Source organism: Octopus sinensis, linkage group LG2, assembly GCF_006345805.1.
Source record: "Octopus sinensis linkage group LG2, ASM634580v1, whole genome shotgun sequence".
NCBI classification, from domain to species: domain Eukaryota; kingdom Metazoa; phylum Mollusca; class Cephalopoda; order Octopoda; family Octopodidae; genus Octopus; species Octopus sinensis.
The window spans coordinates 171,843,944-171,862,766 of NC_042998.1; the positions used below are offsets into that span (position 1 = coordinate 171,843,944).

An 18,823-nucleotide genomic window follows, 5' to 3' on the forward strand; every position below is an offset into this window, starting at 1 on the left:
CAAGGAAATAATTCAAAATTTCATTAACAAATCGGAATTAATTGACCTACATGGATCTATATTAACTTCTTAGGGGTGCTGGCTAAAAAGTGTAAACACATATATATATATATATATATACATACATGTATGTGTATATATGCTTATATACGTATATTGCGCGGATATGTGTGTACATGTCGATGTATGTACATATGTGTGTCTCTGTATATATATATATATATATATGAATGTATGGATACATATATGTATGTGTATGTACGTATACCTATGTACTTGCATATATACAAATTTTCTTAACTTTATTTATACCTCATATACAAATATTCCATTCTTTATTAAGTATAAACTTACCTTATTTATATTTAAATTTCCTATGTCATATCTATTTAATTTATTCATTTATTTTAATTCTATTTACCTACTCCATCTTATCTCCACTCAACCTGCAAACCCCTCAACCAAACATATAACAATACAAATCATAAGCAGTATCATTCAGTCTGATATAATGAATCCATAAACACACATATAAAACATCCAAGGATATATTTTTTTTCCTGCTGAAGATATGCTCAGGTCTTATAAATTTAATAGTTACTTAATATTTACTGAGTATTAATTGAAACAGGGATGATGATTAATTTCCTATTAATATTAAGCAATTATCAACCTCCCAATCTCCATTTTCTTTTTCTACTTTTATATGAATATAAACTATATGTTCTTATATATACACCTATTGTTTTAAGGAAATTAATTCCCCCAAAATACTAAATATTGAACCAGTATTTCCTTGAATGAAACCATCCCTTCATGAGGTTAACACAACCTCTAATCATAAATATATAATTTTAAGATTCAAGGTTCCAGTTGTAGGAAGTTAGTAAGCTTTGAGCAGGCTGTGGTAGGTATAAAAAACAACTTTGAGGCATAGAAGGTCATAGGTTTTTCCCATATTGAAGTTTGATAAGCTGTAAAAACTTATTTATTTAGTTTGTTGTTAGTATCTAGGGTTGCTATGAATGCAAATAGAAGTTGAATTAGAGGGAATGGAGTAGATATAAAACCCAGGCTGACAATGTAACCTTCATTTAATGATGGCTACTTGTTGAGTAATTATTACTTCTGAGGTTCTGCTAGCTAGGAAACATATGTTGTTTGGATATTACCTACTCCATTCCCTCAATTTAAATTTATATATATATATATATATATATATATATATACACATTTATATATAAAGAGAGAGAGAGAGTTAGAAGACAGAGAAATCTAATAGATACAAATTAATCTAATAATCAACATGTTCACCAACAATTGTTTCATTTCACAAATAAGATTAAAACTGCAAAACATAAATATATAATTTTGCATTTTAAATACTTTGTAAGGAAAATCATCAGGGTGTCCAGAGGACAATAAGGATTACATTAGGATACTTTGGGAATATACAGAATATATAAACATGTTTATTATGTGTGTATGTATACATGTGTGCACGCATGTGTTAAAATTATCCCTTTTCAATTCAATAATAATAATAGTAAAAATCATGAATGATGGGTTATATTATATATGAGTAAAGTAATGTAATATATATTCATTATATTACTTTACCCATATATAATATAACCCATCATTCATGATTGTTACTATTATCATTATTGAATTGAAAAGGAATAATTTTAACTCATGCACACACACACACACACACACACACACACACACACACACACACACACACACACACACACACACACACATACAAACATAATAAACATGTTCATATATCCTGTATATTCCGAAAGTATCCTAATATAATCCTTATTGTCGTCCGGACACCCTAATGATTTTCCTTACAAGGTATTTAAAATGCAAAATTATATATTTATATGTTTTGTAATTTTAATCTTATTTCAAGAGATTAAAATTACAAAAATGATGAATGACAAAAGACCGAGATCTCTGGAGATATGCTGTGACTGTGAAGACCTGACAAATAACGCGAGTCCATGTCTGTTTCCTGCACCAGTTTCACATAGAAGCCCCAGCCCATCCAAATTACCTTGGATCGCAGAGCAGTCTGCTGTGCTTACCTTGGATCATAGGGGGACCAGCTGTGCTTGAGGAGACCTACTGAGTCAAGTACATCAACATCAAAGTAAAAATCAAATGGAAATTGCAGTTGTGATACCTGTGCCAGTGTCACGTAAAAAGCACCATCTGAACGTGGCCGATGCCAGCACCACCTTGACTGGCTTCCGTGCCAGTGGCATGTAAAAAGCACCAACCGATCGTAGCCACTGCCAGCCTCCCCTGGCAACTGTGCCGGTGGCATGTAAAAAGCTCCCACTACACTCATGGAGTGGTTGGCATTAAAAAGGGCATCCAGCTGTAGAAACACTGCCAGATCAGACTGGATCCTGGTGCAGCCTCCTGGCTTCCCAGACCCTGGTCGAACCATCCAACCCATGCTAGCATGGAAAATGGATGTTAAACGATGATGATGATGAATTTTAATCTTATTTGTGAAATGAAACAATTGTTGGTGAATATGTTGATTAATTAATAAATTAACTTGTATCCATTACTGGTTTCTAAAATGGTTTTCCATAAAAATGGTTAATATCTTATGATATTCTATATAATAGAAGAATTATCTCTTCAAAATTTAACATATTAAACCAATATATCTTGGATAAATATCCCTATAAGAGGTTGGAATATCCTCATTGTGACTATATATATATATATATAATTCTTTTATTTGTTTCAGTCATCTTGACTGTAGCCATGCTGCTGCGCCACCCTTAGTTAAACAAATTGACCCCAGGACTTTTTCTTTGTAAGCTTTGTGCTTATTCTTTTGGTCTCTGTTGCCAAACTGCTATGTTATGGGGATGTAAGCACACCGACATCGGTTGTCAAGCGATAGTGTGTGTGTGTGGGGGGGGGGGGCAAACACAGACCATCAAATACACACACACACGCACATACGATGGGGTTCTTTCAGTTCCCATCTACCAAATCCACCCACAAGACTTTGGTCGGCCTGAGGCTATAGTAGAAGACCAACGTGCTATGGATTGGGACTGAACACAGAACCATGTGGTTGGTAAGCAAGCTACTTACCACATAGCCACTCCTATGTATATATACTTACTTGGAAATGGATGCGTGACATTGATTAAACAATAATATAAATAATGTGTATGTATGCATGCATATATATATTATTTATATATATTAAGGGCAGCAAGCTGGCAGAAACGTTAGCATGCCGGGCGAAATGCTCAGCGGAATTTCGTCTGCCGTTATGTTCTGAGTTCAAATTCCGCCAAGGTCGACTTTGCCTTTCATCCTTTCGGGGTCAATTAAATAAGTACCAGTTACGTACTGGGGTCGATGTAATTGTTTGTCCCCTCTATATTTAGCCCCCTGTGGCAATAAAAAAGTAAATATATATATATATATATCATCATCATCATCGTTTAGCATCCACTTTCCATGCTAGCATGGGTTGGACGGTTCAACTGGGGTCTGGGAAGCCAGAAGGCTGCACCAGGCTCAGTCTGATCTGGCAATGTTTCTACAGCTGGATGCCCTTCCTAACACCAACCACTCTGTGAGTGTAGTGGGTGCTTTTTACGTGCCACCGACACAGGCGCCAGACAAGGCTGGCAAACGGCCATGATCGGATGGTACTTTTTTCGTGCCACCGGCATGGAGGCCAGGTGAGGCTGGCAATGGCCACGGTTGGATGGTGCTTTTTATGTGCCCCCGGCACTGGTATCACAGATGGGTACAGGATATCACCAAGTGTAAACAACATAAAGTACAAAAACAAGCAAGTTAAATATGCAAACAATGAGAGAAAAAAATTGAAAACAGGACAAGTAACAGAAAGAACGACCCTTCACCAGTTGTCGGCTGTCTATCTACTCATCATTTCGATCATTCAACGACAATATGAGTCTTCGAAGGCAGTTGATCCTAAAACTTCCAAAATAAATTTTGGATTTTATGTAGGGTCAAAGTTAGGAACAAAAACAGGACAGTGGAGACATACAAGGAAACCGAACAAAAGCAAACATGGAAGGTTGTTAGACCAGAACGAGGGTAAATATTGAATGCTGGAAGAAATATTTTCTTTGAAAAGGGAGAAGATAGAAGAGAGAGGTAGAAGATGTCCAGTCCTTAGAAAGTTGTTTAGGAAAAGACAGTTGGTTAAATGCTCGAAGTGAGGAGTAGATAGACAGCCAACAATTGATGAAATATTGTTCTTTGTGTTACTTGTCCTGTTTTCATTATTTTTCTCTTGTTGTTTGCATATTTAACTTGCTTGTTTTCGTATTTCATGTTGTTTATAATTGGTAACATCCTGTTCCCATATATATATATATATATATACATACACACAGCACCATCCGAGCATGATTGTTGCCAGGGCTGCTCACTGGCTACCGTGCCAGTGGCAAATAAAAAGCACCATTTGAGCGTGATCGTTACCAGCGTTGCCTTACTGGCACTTGTACTGGTGGCACGTGAAAAACAACATTTGAGCAAGGTCGTTGCCAGTGCTGTTGTACTGGCTCATGTGCAGGTGGCACTTAAAAAACACCTTTTGAGCATAGCTGTTGCCAGTACCGCCTGACTGGCCCTCATACTGGTGGCACGTAAAAGCACCCACTATACTCTCAGAGTGGTTGGCGTAAGGAAAGGCATCCAGCTGTATTAACTCTGCCAGATCAGATTGGAACTTGGTGCATCCATCCGGCTTGCCAGTCCTCAGTCAAACTGTACAACCCATGCCAGCATGGAAAGCGGACATTAAACGATGATGATATATATATATATATATATATATATATATATATTATATATATATATATATATTATTTATATTATTATATGTACATATGCATATATGTGTACATATGTGTATATATATATATATATATGTGTGTGTGTGTATATATATATATATATATATTTATATATATATGTGTGTGTTTGTGTATGTGTGTGTTTGTGTTTGTGTGTATACAGGGTGTGTAAGATATTTGAAGACATAACTTTTTGGGGTCATTGCTGCTTTTTGCCGACTCTATAATATTTGTTTCAGAAAATAATAATGGCGGACCCTCAGCTTACTCAAGAAATGAAGACGCATGCTGTTACAGTGGTTATAAAAGCTGAGCATAGCGATTTAGATGTATTCGATTTTTAAAAGTTGCCAGATCTTTTGCCTAAAAAGTTTATAAGGAGCTATAGACTGAAGATGGAAACAAATCACCATTATCAAAGCATAAAAAGCATTCTAAACGCTCTCAGAACACCTGAAGTTATCCAACAAGTTCAACAGATCATTGATTACAATCCTAGAAAGTCCATGAGGTCCATTGCAAAAGATCTCCATGTGTCAGAAGGAACAGTCAGAAACATTGTCCTTGAAGACATCAGCTATAAGTCTTATATGATGAAGAAAGGTCAATTTGTCAGAAAAAGCAAAAGAAAATCCCTACATCAAATTTAAAAGGCTTTTAAACAAACTGAAAATTCCAGCAGAAAAAGATTTGATTTGGTTTTTCTCAAACGGGAAAACTTTGACCAAGATCAAAATATTAACAGAAGAAATGACAGATGGTTATGTGCAGACCCTTCTGAAGTTCCAAGTGTTATGCATACAAAATTTCCTGCAACTGTCATGATTTTAGGGGTTGTCAGCAATGAAGCAACTCTGCTGCTTACGTTGAGGTCCTAGAAATAATTATTAAGTCCTGGATAGACAGTGTATGCAATGGGAGGCCATATGTGTTTCGGTAAGACTCTGCACTATCGCACATGGCTCTAGTGACACATGGATGGATGCCTGAAAATTGTCATGATCACATAACCCCTAACATTTGGCCTCCTAGTTCCCCAGATCTCAATCCACTGGTCTATTATTTGTGGAGCATTGTTGAGAGAGAGGTGAATGGACATGCCCATAACAGCAAAAATTTTTTGAAAGCTGTCATAGTCAGAGTAATGTCCAGAATGAACCAGGACAATTTGATTCAAGCATGTAGATGATTTAGTTCTCATATAGAAGCAGTAGTTGAAGCTGAAGGTGGCTTTATTGAATAACATTATAGAAAAGGTTTATTTTTATCCTCATAGCATTTTTTGATAAATAAATTTATTATCTGTTATTATATATGTTTTTTATAAACATAAATCTGTCCTCAAATACCTTATGCACCCCCTCTCTCTCTCTCTCTCTCTCTCTCTATATATATATATATATATATATATATATATATATGCTAACATACATATTTAAAATTATACATGCATATATATTTCTTTACAACCCACAAGGAGCTAAACACAGAGGGGACAAACAAGGACCGACAAACGGATTAAGTCGATTACATCGACCCAAGTGCGTAACTGGTACTTAATTTATTGACCCCGAAAGGATGAAAGGCAAAGTCGACCTTGGCAGAATTTGAACTCGGAACGTAACGACAGATGAAATACGGCTACGCATTTCGCCTGGCGCGCTAACGTTTCTGCCAGCTCACCGCCTATATACATGCATATATGTATGTGTATATATATATGCTTATATACATATTTAAAATTATACATGCACATATGTGTGTATATATATATATATATATATATATATATATATATACATACACACATACATACATACACACACACATATATATATAGATATATTTATATTCCAATACATAATTTACACACACCCATGCACACACACACACATATCTTAAAGGGTTGTCTTCTCCTGCTTTTTTAAACCAGAATTAGTCATATAGAAAATTATTATCATTAAGGGTGTGACATTAACTTCTTGGCTTGGTATATCATATATACTGGCACCCACATTATTAGTTATTGATTGCCCTTGTCTTAAACAGAAATTGTCATCATTATCATCATCACCATGAAGAACATAATTACCATCATCAACATAATCAACATCATCATCAACATCATTCTAATGACGGTCATAAACACAAATCTTTCCTATTAGAAACTCGGCAAAAAGCTGAAGAATTCTGTCACTAGTGTAACATGATTGTTTTGAGAAAGTATGACCTGTTTCTTTCCTTGTTTGAAAAGTTGACTGTTTCTACATGCAAACAATGTGATAAAGAGATTAGTAAACAGCATGAAAAACTAAAAGTAGATTTGACCTAATTTCAATACTCAAACAACGAAGAATACATGTATGAAAACAAGAATACTCCAAGAGAATTCTCCATTTAGTTTTCTATGATTTTGATATTCTTGAGTAATTTTGGGTTTGGAACGCATATAGAATTTACAAATGTTCTTTTTTTTTTCTTTCTAAAATACGAACTACATACATATAAATAATTAACAAATTTCTTCAATATTAATTCTTACCTTCATAAGGGTAAGAAAATGCATTATTAAAATAGAAATAAAACTTATAGCTGAAATTTTTTTCATGTGTTTGTGTATTTTTTTGTTTTGTTTTGTGTTGATTTTATTTGCTTTGTCATGAAAATGACATTTCCTTTGTAGGCAGAGTGAAAATATATTTAGAGCCAACTTGCAGCATAGCCCGGCGTTGCCTGGGTATGTAAGAGCCCCTAGTAGGCAACGACTAATCCCAATCCAGTCCTTTCCCTCTAGGGAACGAAGGCGCATGTGTAAGTTGCAATGTCTTCTCTTCACTCGAATACTTCTGTGTATACGATGTTCCTAGCTGTCCCTTTGGGCGAAAACATGAAAACATCATTGCGCCTCCCATGAGAGTTAAAAAGGTCGAGTTGCGTCCCCTAGACAGTCTGTGGTTTGTGTTTAATACACAAATCGGTTTGCTATGTGTGCCACATATGATTTAATTCCAGTAATAAAGTATCCTATTGGAATAAAAAGGGCCATATAGCTCCTTGGAGCAGACATGATGCTAGCTGTGAATTTAAAAAAAAATTCCTGCCAATTTGTGAAAGATATTGTCGAAAATATGTCATCTTGAATTTGAACGCGATTTCCCAAAATGGCATGATTTTATCGATTTTTTCTGATGGTAAGGTATTGCATGGAAAACTAACGTCAGAATTAAGTTTCTTAGGGTAACATTAAGCTTCACCATGAGTTTGGTGAAAATCGATTGCAAGTTGCGAAAACTACAACAGAAAATGTGTTGCATATAAAAAGCTTAGATTCTCGACCCCATGTCGAATTTATCGATTTTTTTCACAACTGGGGGAACTTTTCAAAATTTTTGCTGCGTTAGTTTTGAATTATGACATTGGGCTATGTGTGTCAAGTTTCTTCAGAATCGGTTGAAAGCCGTGATCAGGGTGAGGGTACAACCTCACAGACACACAGACAGACAAACTGCCGTTTATATATAGAGAGATGGTTGCTAGATGCAGAAGAATTATTAGCCTAATCTCCTTCAAATCAAATGCACACAAACACACACACACAAATAACATGTATAAGACAATACAGGATTAATTCAAAACAATATGAGTAAATAAGATTTGAACATTAAAGGGTTAAATATTCCATCCCTCTTGCATTTATTGGTAATCAATTGCATATATTGGTATTCTTATGAACCCTCTTTCACATCTTAGAGATAGACAGATCCATTAGTTATCACTCTACTGATATAAAAAGTGATGATGGTTGGTATCCTCTTGCTAGTAATCTTTCTATTGCAATCGCAAAATCTTAACAAGCTAGCAATTTTCTTCAGTTGTTAACAGAAATTATGAGAATGACCATAATCATCATATTAAGCAGATGAGACAATAATGTGTTTCTATATTTCTCTTTTTAGTTTTGGTAGTCTTACTCTGGAAGAAATAAGTCTCCATTTATTAATAATTGACAACTTACTTTCTATCCTTATTTTAAATGCTATGACACTGACACAGAACATCCATTATTAATTATTTCTTTCATAATAACTTTTAAATGTTGATAAAAACAATATTAAAAAGATTATGTGACATGTTGATATCATCTAAGAAATGAAACTGAGCCAAAGAGTAAACAATGCACTAGAGATAGGGAAACCTTTGAGCAGAGGAAGAGGTGAATTGCAAGTGCATAAGGTCCTGGGGAAGGGCGTATCTGTGTGTTGAGAAATATTGGTTTTAAATGTTGGCACAAGGCCAACAAGTTCAGGGAAGGGGATAAGTTGATTACATGGGCTCCAGTGTTCGATTGATACTTATTTTATTGCCCTCAAAATGATGAAAGGCAAAGTCAACCCCAGTGACATATGAACTCAAAATATAAAGTCAGATGAAACACCGTTAAGCATTTTGCCTGGCATGCTAATTATTCTGCCAGCTCGCTGCCTTCTGTGTTGCGAAATATACTCAATCTTTAAAAATTTTACAAATTCAGTAATAGACTTAAGTGAATAGACTTAACCTCTCTGCACTTCATCTTCCCACAATTACCTCAATCTGCTAGAAATAGAAGCCAAATCTAATAAGAAAAATTAATGTTTTAAAAGAGAAATGAAACATTGAATAATGTCGGTCTGGATATACAAAACATTCAGGTTGGTCATGGTTGGAGCATCTGTGATTATAAGTCTATTGAATCAAGGATAGCTTGGGACTCAACAGCAACAGTTAACCAACATTATAATATATAACATTAATTGCTAATTAATTTTATTTTTTATATAAATTTTCTTCAAAATAATATGTACACACACCATTTGCGTGTAACAAAATACAAGTGATAATTTTTACCAATGGAACTCCATCATAGCCACAGCCCATGGCCTAGAAGAGATGAAAGAATAAAAGAGTATACATGAAAAAGATAAAAGTGAATATTCCAAAAATTCCTAATAGAGCAATAAAACTTTCAGTTAACAGAGGAAACTTGTAGAAAATAGAGTGGTGAGAGTTTTTAATAAGTATTGTGGTGTTTATATATTTCAATACTGGGATATAGACATAAGCAAGATAGGTTTGAAAATATGTAGCTTGTCATGTAAGCAAAGAAGGTTCAAAACTAGAGTTATTTGGTCACAGTAGCAATGTTGTCAGAGTAATACTACTGCCATCTGGTTACAACGCAGTTATTTTAAATGCGGTGTCATGGTAACAATGGATAGTCGCTGTGAAATATATATAACTTTTTTTGTGTTAAACTAAATTCTAGGAATGTCCCAAAAATGACTAATTTTTCTCCATTCTAGTTATGTAAGTAGGATTCCATAGTTGATCAGCTTTTTAATATCATGTTAACAGTTAAAAGTAAGCAGTTGGTAACAAGTGAAATAGTGAGACTCGAATAAATAGTTAAATATCTTCCAGCACATGAGGTTTCCAACAAAGACTAGAGATATAGAGGAAAATTCATCAAGTTAAAGAGAGTGGAGAAGGCCTTTTCCAAAACGTAACCGACATCTAAATGCTGCTTTTTATCTCTTTCATGTTATAAGTTAGAAAGGGATTATTTATAAATACAGTAAAAGTCAATATTGAGAGAAATAATAGTTAAGGCATAAGCACTTTTTAAAAGTATTCTATATAATTTGCATTTCAAGCAATTAGGAGGTGAGTAAACTTAATAAATGACTGTATATTTGAAGAGAGGTTATTTATAAGTGTTTGTAGCTTGTGGATGTAAAGTAAAGAGAATATCATGAACTTCTACATTGATATGGTGAGGTCTTTGTTGACACAGAAACTAGAGTTCACCGAATGAAATTGAATTTCTACTTAAGAATGGAAGTGATATGTTTGTTAAGTTGAAAACAAAAGCTAATTTTCAGTGCAGTAAGATATACTTAAGATATTGCAACAACTTTGATAGAAAGAATAAAACAAAAAATTATAATTTTTATATATAACACTGTAGCAATCTACTACCAATTAACCTATTCAAAAGTTTGGAAGTTGAACTAAGCAGGATTTGAACAAATACTGCTTGATACAAAATAATTTTTGATGCTTTGATTTAATATCCATCTATCCATCATCATCATCCTCATTGCCATCTTAACATCCACTTGCATGGGTTAGATGAACTTTGTTAAGATGGATTTTCTGTGCCAGATGCCTTCCTGTTTCTAATCTTCAGCTATTTCCAAGCAAGGTAATATTTCCACTCATCCTTTGAACATGAGCAGTGCAAAACCTGAATGTGTTTTCACTGAAGATTGGAAACAAGTGACTTGTATGAAAACTATTATATAGTCTGAAAACAATGAGTCTGTCTGTCTGTCTGTCTCTCTTTCTCATATGCACACAGAGGAAATTCTATATGCTGATGATCCAGGATTTATAAGAGATTGTGAAAAACTTAGAGAAGAAATTCAAGACTTGAAATATCTTCTTTAAGAAATAAAATGCAACTTCTCAGCAAAGAATAAAATTCAAGAAGTAGAAAAAATGGAATACTGCAGCCAATGTAGAAACAGTAGTATTTGATATGCAGAATGGAGTGGTAGAAATTCCTAATGATGTTATCAGTGTAATCAATATATGGGTGTAAAAGTGGTGCAGTAGGATCAAAGGCAATGAAAGACGACAGTGAATAAAGTATCTGTGGTAGGTATACAGGAGTAGTCAGCAGTAAGAGCTGCAGTAAATTAAATTCCTTCAATGTTTGGAAATCTCTATATAAACTGTTGATAGCTTCTGTTATCTAGGTTCCTAGTGGAAGAGATTATTCTGAGATCATGCAAAACAGGAAAAGAATGAAAAAGTCCAGGAAACTTTTCTCCTTGTTAATTATCTCTTCTGGGCAATTACAATGTTTTGTGGATGAACATTGATGCTATATACTAGTGAGACAGGAGTGTTGAATGCAGGGAATATATGAAAGCTGGAAAGAAATGGAGCAAGTATGTCCCACTGGATGTTTAATTGCAGTTTATATGAACAATATAGCTCAGATGAGCTGAAAGAAAATTGGTTATAAGAGGAATCACATGAAATGTGTAAAAGAGATGATTGTCTTGGTACAGGCATGTAATGACTAATGAAAGCTAGGTCAAAAATTGGGTCTTTGCTTTACAAATTATATGGAATTCATCCATAATGTGAAAGTGCCATCAACATTAGTTTCAGATCATAGTATAGCAGGGTTGTCAAAGGAGGCTGCAGATATGCAACCCATACATAATAAGCACCCTCACTCTCCAATCTGAACTTCGACAAAGCAAAGTGGAAACTTATACAGAAAGAGATCTTTGAACACACTTGGCATAAATGTCTCGCTCTCTACACCTGACATTAACATAAAACCTAAATTATTGATGTCAGTAATGTTAGCCATTTGCATAAAATTTGTGCCACTGAAAGAAAAGCCAGCCTGCACACAAATCTCTCAGGGAAAGAAAAGTTCTTATGAGATAAAGAATGAAGAAGGACCACTTTGCCAAGAAAATAACTCCCTAACAGCAAATCTTCAAAAGCACTATATTGAATGAGCAATTCTAAAGTACAGGGTTATTCAAAAAGAATGAACCGGTTTCATTATGGAATATTTTAATAAGAAAAAGCAATAGAAAACTCCAGCTAAGTCACAAGTATTTACTCAAAATCAACTTTTATTTCCTGTCTTACAAGAGTTCAATGTGGCCACCAACTGCAGCACGGCAACATCAATGTGATAAGAGAATTCCTCCCAGACGTGTATCAGCATATCAAAAGCAAGTTCATTATGAAACTAAAGAATAAATTTGCTTTACTTGAGGTGATTTCAGAAGATATTGACATAGAAGGGAAATGGAAAAACTTCGATAAAGCATTCAACCAGACAGCCAAAGAAGTACTCAGTGGATCGTGATATACTGATGCATGTGTTCAATGTGGTGGCCACATTGAACACATGTAAGACAGAAAATAAAAGTTGATTGTGAGTAAATACTTGTGACTTTGCTAGAGTTTTCTATTGCTTTTTCTTATTAAAATATTGCAAAATGAAATCAGTTTATTCTTTTTGAATAACCCTGTATTTTCACCTTCCCTCTGGGACATATGCAAGTGATCAGACCAAATAAGTCCTTTGCCATTGTAGCTGCACATAGGGAGCAGTGGCATATGGTGGTTGTTTGTGTTGGGTGTTCTGCCACACCCAATGCCACCAAATTACAAGCAGGGGTGTAACAAAAGTTTTCCATTAAGATTTGTGATTCAATTAATGAGTAAGGTTAATATTCATAATGAATTTTCTATTTTTGATGGGTGTTCAGTGCATACCTAGTACACCCAGAATATACAGAATATACACCTGATTGGCAGGCAGCAATGATCAGTTACATCGATTTAAGAGAAAATGTGATAATAATGGCTATAGATGAAATTTACCAATGAACACAAATACTGGTCTTGATAATCAACATCACCATTGCCAGTAATCCATCTAAAAACATGTAAAAGAGCCATAGCAAAGCTACTGTAGACTTTCTTCAGAGCTTTCTTGCAAGTGACAAGCATCCAAGCAAGCATTAAAGGAAGGCATAATATACCCCATTCATAAAGGTTCAGCAGAGCAGATGCTAAAAATAGTAGGCACATCTCTTTCTCTCAGACCTTATGTATCAGTAAGGTCACATAATGAATTGTCAGAAGACTAATATCATTCCTTTAAGAAAATGACTTGTTAACACCCAATATAGTTTTCAATCTGGAAGAAGCTACCTTACACAGCTCCTACAGCACTATGACTGGGTGATAAAACAGTTACTCAATCACTCCAATATATCTTGTGATAACCTTGATTTTGTAAAGTCAATTATGACATGATACATCACAAACTGTGTGATCTCAGTATAGCGTAAAAACTTGATGAGAAACTACATTACTTTTTTTAAAAACAGATTAAGGCAGTAGGTGGTAATGAGACTTATCCCCTAGGAAACAATAATAGAGAGTGGAATCCCACAGGGTATCGTTTTGGGGCTATTGCTGTTGTTGGTGACTCTTTGGAACAGTCACATACTAGCTATGTAGTTGACTTAAAAATATCACAAGTGATTAATAACCCAAGAGTATACTCAATGTGTACACATGTTTGTATATATGTATGTATTCTCTTTCTCTTTTTAATTTAGAATAAACTTTCACTTGGCACCTACTTAGTAGCTAGGTCATGAAGAAAAGCTTCTTGTTTTAATCATCATCCTTTCAATCTTAAAGTCTTGCTGATTTTATAGTCCTCGATATTGTGATCATCTGTTGTGTATGAATTAAGGATTTGTGTATGAATTAAGGATATAGTAAGTTCAGCCAAACTTTGCTCCAGACAGGTTGGTCTGCAACCTGTTGCTCCAATAATAACAGATATGAAGCTGAAAATGTATCTTGGGTACAGGATTTGCAAACTCATTATCAATGGTCCATAGATGTCCTCTTTCTCTTGTATTTTTCTAACCACATTTGTGTGCAGAGGGCAGCTGATTTCTGCAACAGAACATATCTTTCCCTTGTGGTCTCACACAACGATATCTGACTAGTTGTGTTCTAACTTTGTGGCTGTTTTAACTTTTAAGTTCCACTAGAATTCTTTTGACTCATCACTCTCAGAGTCAACTTCGTTTGTGGGTGTTTTCTTTTTTGTTATCCTATGTATGTAGTATGTATGTATGTATGTATGTATGTATGTATGCATGCATGCATTATGTGTTTGTGTGCATGCATGTGTGTGTGTGCATGCATGTGTGTGTGTGCATGCATGTGTGTGTGTGCATGCATGTGTGTGTGTGTGTGAGAGAGAGAGAGAGAGAGAGCGAGCATATAACACTGAGTAAAAGTTGGTGACATCTAGTTCTCTCATAAACAAATGCTCTGGAGCTCGACAACAAGTGGTGCAATGAAAAATACCATAAGTGGAAAACATTTGAATTTTGGTGACAAGAACTTTCACTTGACCCATGCCAGTTTGAGAAAATCTTCATCATCATCATCATCGTTTAACGTCCGTTTTCCATGCTAGCATGGGTTGGACGGTTCGACCGGGATCTGGGAAGCCAGGAGGCTGCACCAGGCCCAGTCTGATCTGGCAATGTTGCTACAGCTGGATGCCCTTTCTAACGCCAACCACTCCGTGAGTGTTGTGGGTGTTTTTTACGTGCCACCGGCACAGGTGCCAGGGGAGGGATGTAAAAACTTTGATGATGGTGATGATGATGATCATCATCATGATTGTTATGACGACGATGATCATGATGATCATGATAATGGTAGTGATAAAGATGATATGTCTGAATCGTACGTTTTGCTGAATTGCTTTTGATGTCAATTATGAAGCCTCATATCATCCGTACATTCGCAGTTAGTCAACAGAATCATCACAGCTACTTGATCAATGATCAGAGGAGAATGCGAATAAAAACATTTTTGCTTTTTGTTACACATTCTAACTGTTTCCATTAATTTACATTTCTCTTTCTTTCTCAACTTATCTTTCTCTTTGTTATGTGTGTGCATGTGTGTGTGTGTGTGTGTATGTGTGTGTGTGCGTGTGTGTGTGTGTGTGTGTGTGTGTGTGTGTGTATGTGTGTGTGTGCGTGTGTGTGTGTGTGTGTGTTAGCTTACCATGATTTCTAAGGCTTTAACTGGAGCATCTTTGATATTGTGCTATTACGATTTTGATACGTCACACACTCTATGGATCTCTGCTAGCGCTAGGCTAAAACTGAGCTATGTATGATATGAGTATGTTTGTATCTGACTCGGGTACGACAGCGTTAGGGCTCCTTGCTGATTTCAGCATTTTTAGCTTTTCCTTCCTAGAACTCAAGTCTTCATGAACAACTGAGACATTCTGAGAAATTTCAATGTCAAATGGGAAAAATTTATTAACTGGACGAGACACAGGGACGTATGGTAAGCACGCTTGTGCGCGCGCACGCACACATACACACACACACACACGTTTAGTGTTACGAGAGGGTACATCATAATTAGCCTTTAGCGTAGTGTTTTTTTTTTGTTTTTTTTTAACCAAAGCATTCAACAAGTGTTCTCATAAATTATGAATTGTTTTGGCTCACAACATCCAGTTTATATATAGACTGGTGAAAGAATAAAACAGAGTTAACTTTTGTTATACGATATAACGAGAAAATATGTGCGATCTCACCTTATATATTTGTAACACTCCCGCCCGCACGCACATATACACATTCCTTCCGTTTGAAATCATTTGATGTGATAAATTCTCATCACATTACTTCTCGCACCTCTGGCTTGAAGTTTCACATTTGTCAATTTTCTTATTGACAAACTTAATGTACAGTATCAACTTCAATGTTTTCTTTTACACAGGTGCCTCTTCAAATTGATTTTTCTATTCTTTTTCCTTCTGTACGCTTGAAAGTAAGTCATGCTATGACAGAAATATCAAGTTTGCCGAGCAAACCGCAGTTAGTATATTAATGTGGTAGTTCTGTTCAAGAGAATATGCTGTTTCATAAAACAAATAAATAAGTAAATAATATGTTCGTCTAAAATTGCTACTTAGTATAAAACTTCTAACAGAGTGACCTGATAAACGAGAAAACTTGTTTTAAAAAATGTAGTACAAAATTTATTACAGACACGTGCTTGGCTTTCGCAAAAAAAAAATGTTTTAACAGACTATCCACCGGTAAAACACGCAAGCTTTTTTTCTTTTTTCTTTTTTGTTTTTAGTAATCATGGAAACCGCCTTTCGGTAACTGAGGCCCCATATACTACAAATGGATGGAAGCACTCCGTCGGTTACGACGACGAGGGTTCCGGTTGATCCGAATCAACGGAACAGCCTGCTCGTGAAATTAACGTGTAAGTGGCTGAGCACTCCACAGACACGTGTACCCTTAACGTAGTTCTCGGGGATATTCAGCGTGACCCTGTTGTACCCTTTGAAATACAGGTACAACAGAAACAGGAAGTAAGAGTGAGAGAAAGTTGTGGTGAAAGAGTACAGCAGGGATCACCACCATCCCCTGCCGGAGCCTCGTGGAGCTTTAGGTGTTTTCGCTCAATAAACACTCACAACGCCCGGTCTGGGAATCGAAACCGCGATCCTATGACCGCGAGTCCGCTGCCCTAACCACTGGGCCATTGCGCCTCCACATACTACAAATATTGACTGAAAGAGTCCTTAAAATATAGTTGATTACAACAGGTACTGTGCTGGAATGTTGAATTGCTTATTGCGGCCGATAAATTAAGCTTCCGTATATTAATTATCAGCAATCATTTTCGATTAATTACTGTGATCAGCAGCTTTTATCGATTAAAATGGAAAATCTCGTGCCTTGACTCCAATAATTACCAGAGTGGAGGCGCAATGGTCCAGTGGTTAGGGCAACGGACTCGCGGTCTTAAGAACGCGGTTTCGAGTGTTTATTGAGCAAAAACACCTAAGCGCCACGAGGGTCCGGCGGGTGGTGGTGGTGAACCCCGCTGTACTCTTTCACCACAGCTTTCTCTCACTCTTTCTTCCTACTTCTGCTACAAAGCAGAGGAACTATGGTGTAACCCACTATGGTGTGGTAAAACTTTCATGCCCTAGTCTAGATTGCGAATCCTCTGTACCCCAGGATGGTTCAGCTCTCCACCCGTTAAAAGCCACCGTTTACGGAATGAGGATAACAACGTAGCTTTCGTGTCCGTGCAACCGTCAGTCTATCGCGTGTGGTGGGTGGATCTTCAAGTTGCCACACGCATTCTTCGTAGCTTAGAGTAGGCTCGAATTAGAGATTACTCTTTGTGGCTAATGGCGTGAGTCCTGACTGGAAGAAGAAGAAGAAGAAGAAGGAGAAGAATATCTTTATTTCTGTTTAAATTTCAAGTTGTTTGGCAATGAGAAGTCCCTGATCGAGCAGAAGTTTCAACTGTCTTTTTTCTTTTTATTTAGCTTTGTCATTTTGATAATAACTGTGTTATAGAATAACCAGGACGACATTATCCAATGTGTCTTTCCATTTTTTAAGCTGATAGAGTGCGATTTAGGAGAGATTTCTAAAAGGGTGAACGGTCTTGTAAAGGTTCCCCACCTTGACTCGTTCAAGTTTGCAATAACAGCAGCCAAATTATCCTTAGTTTATATCATACCATTTTGAAAAAGAGATGGATTAAATGATTGTAGTCCTGGATATGCAAAGCCCGATCAAGGACGGAATGGTCATAACCTGAATGTCATTGGTCACAATCTATTCAGACAGGATTAACCTAGAATTATTACACTCACAGGTCACTAAACATTATGGGTAAATTAATTAACGATGAAGACAACTTGATGTGTTGCTGGTTGTCTCCTGTTTGAATATATCTTTAAGGTTGTTACTTAGGGAATGCTACCTCGTGAAAGAGATGTAAATGCTAGAATGCCATGTGCTCTCTGGTGACAACGAAACAAACTTATTTACCTAAAGTACTGAATTCCTTTTTTTTAGCTAGGGAGTGACAACAAAAAGTATTCTAAACATTTCATTCACCTATTAAATTTGTTATCAATCGCAGGTGACTGGTCAATCATACAGTCATACTGACGGAACAAGAAATCTTCATGAAGAATATTAAATTTCTAACATTAGCCTAGTGGAATGCACGAACTTTCCTGAATGAATTAAATTGCCTGTAAGAAAGGTAGCTATGCCGCTCAATTACTTCTCAATTTATATAAACTGTTCTCAGTGACTTGCGATTTCAAGATACTGGTGAAGACTGACGAAAAACATGAGGCTGCTGTTGACGTTACAGTGAGAGTGGCTTTTGATGCCGAGCTAATTAGGCTTTTAAAGGGCCATAAATTTCCCCTTATCATTTGAAAGGTGGCGATTTGCCAC

General features: G+C 35.9%; 1 protein-coding gene and 1 long non-coding RNA gene across 5 annotated transcripts in view; one reads left to right on the forward strand and one right to left on the reverse strand.

Moving 5' to 3' along the window:
• The window catches only part of LOC115230501 (protein NDNF-like), a 181,769-nt gene that overhangs the window by 116,206 nt on the left and 46,740 nt on the right, over positions 1-18,823 (reverse strand). The window lies entirely within an intron of this gene.
• LOC118762117 lies at positions 9,123-12,820 on the forward strand. Its single transcript, XR_004997896.1, has 3 exons — positions 9,123-9,137; positions 10,763-10,769; positions 12,662-12,820. It is a non-coding gene; the product is annotated as an uncharacterized LOC118762117 (long non-coding RNA).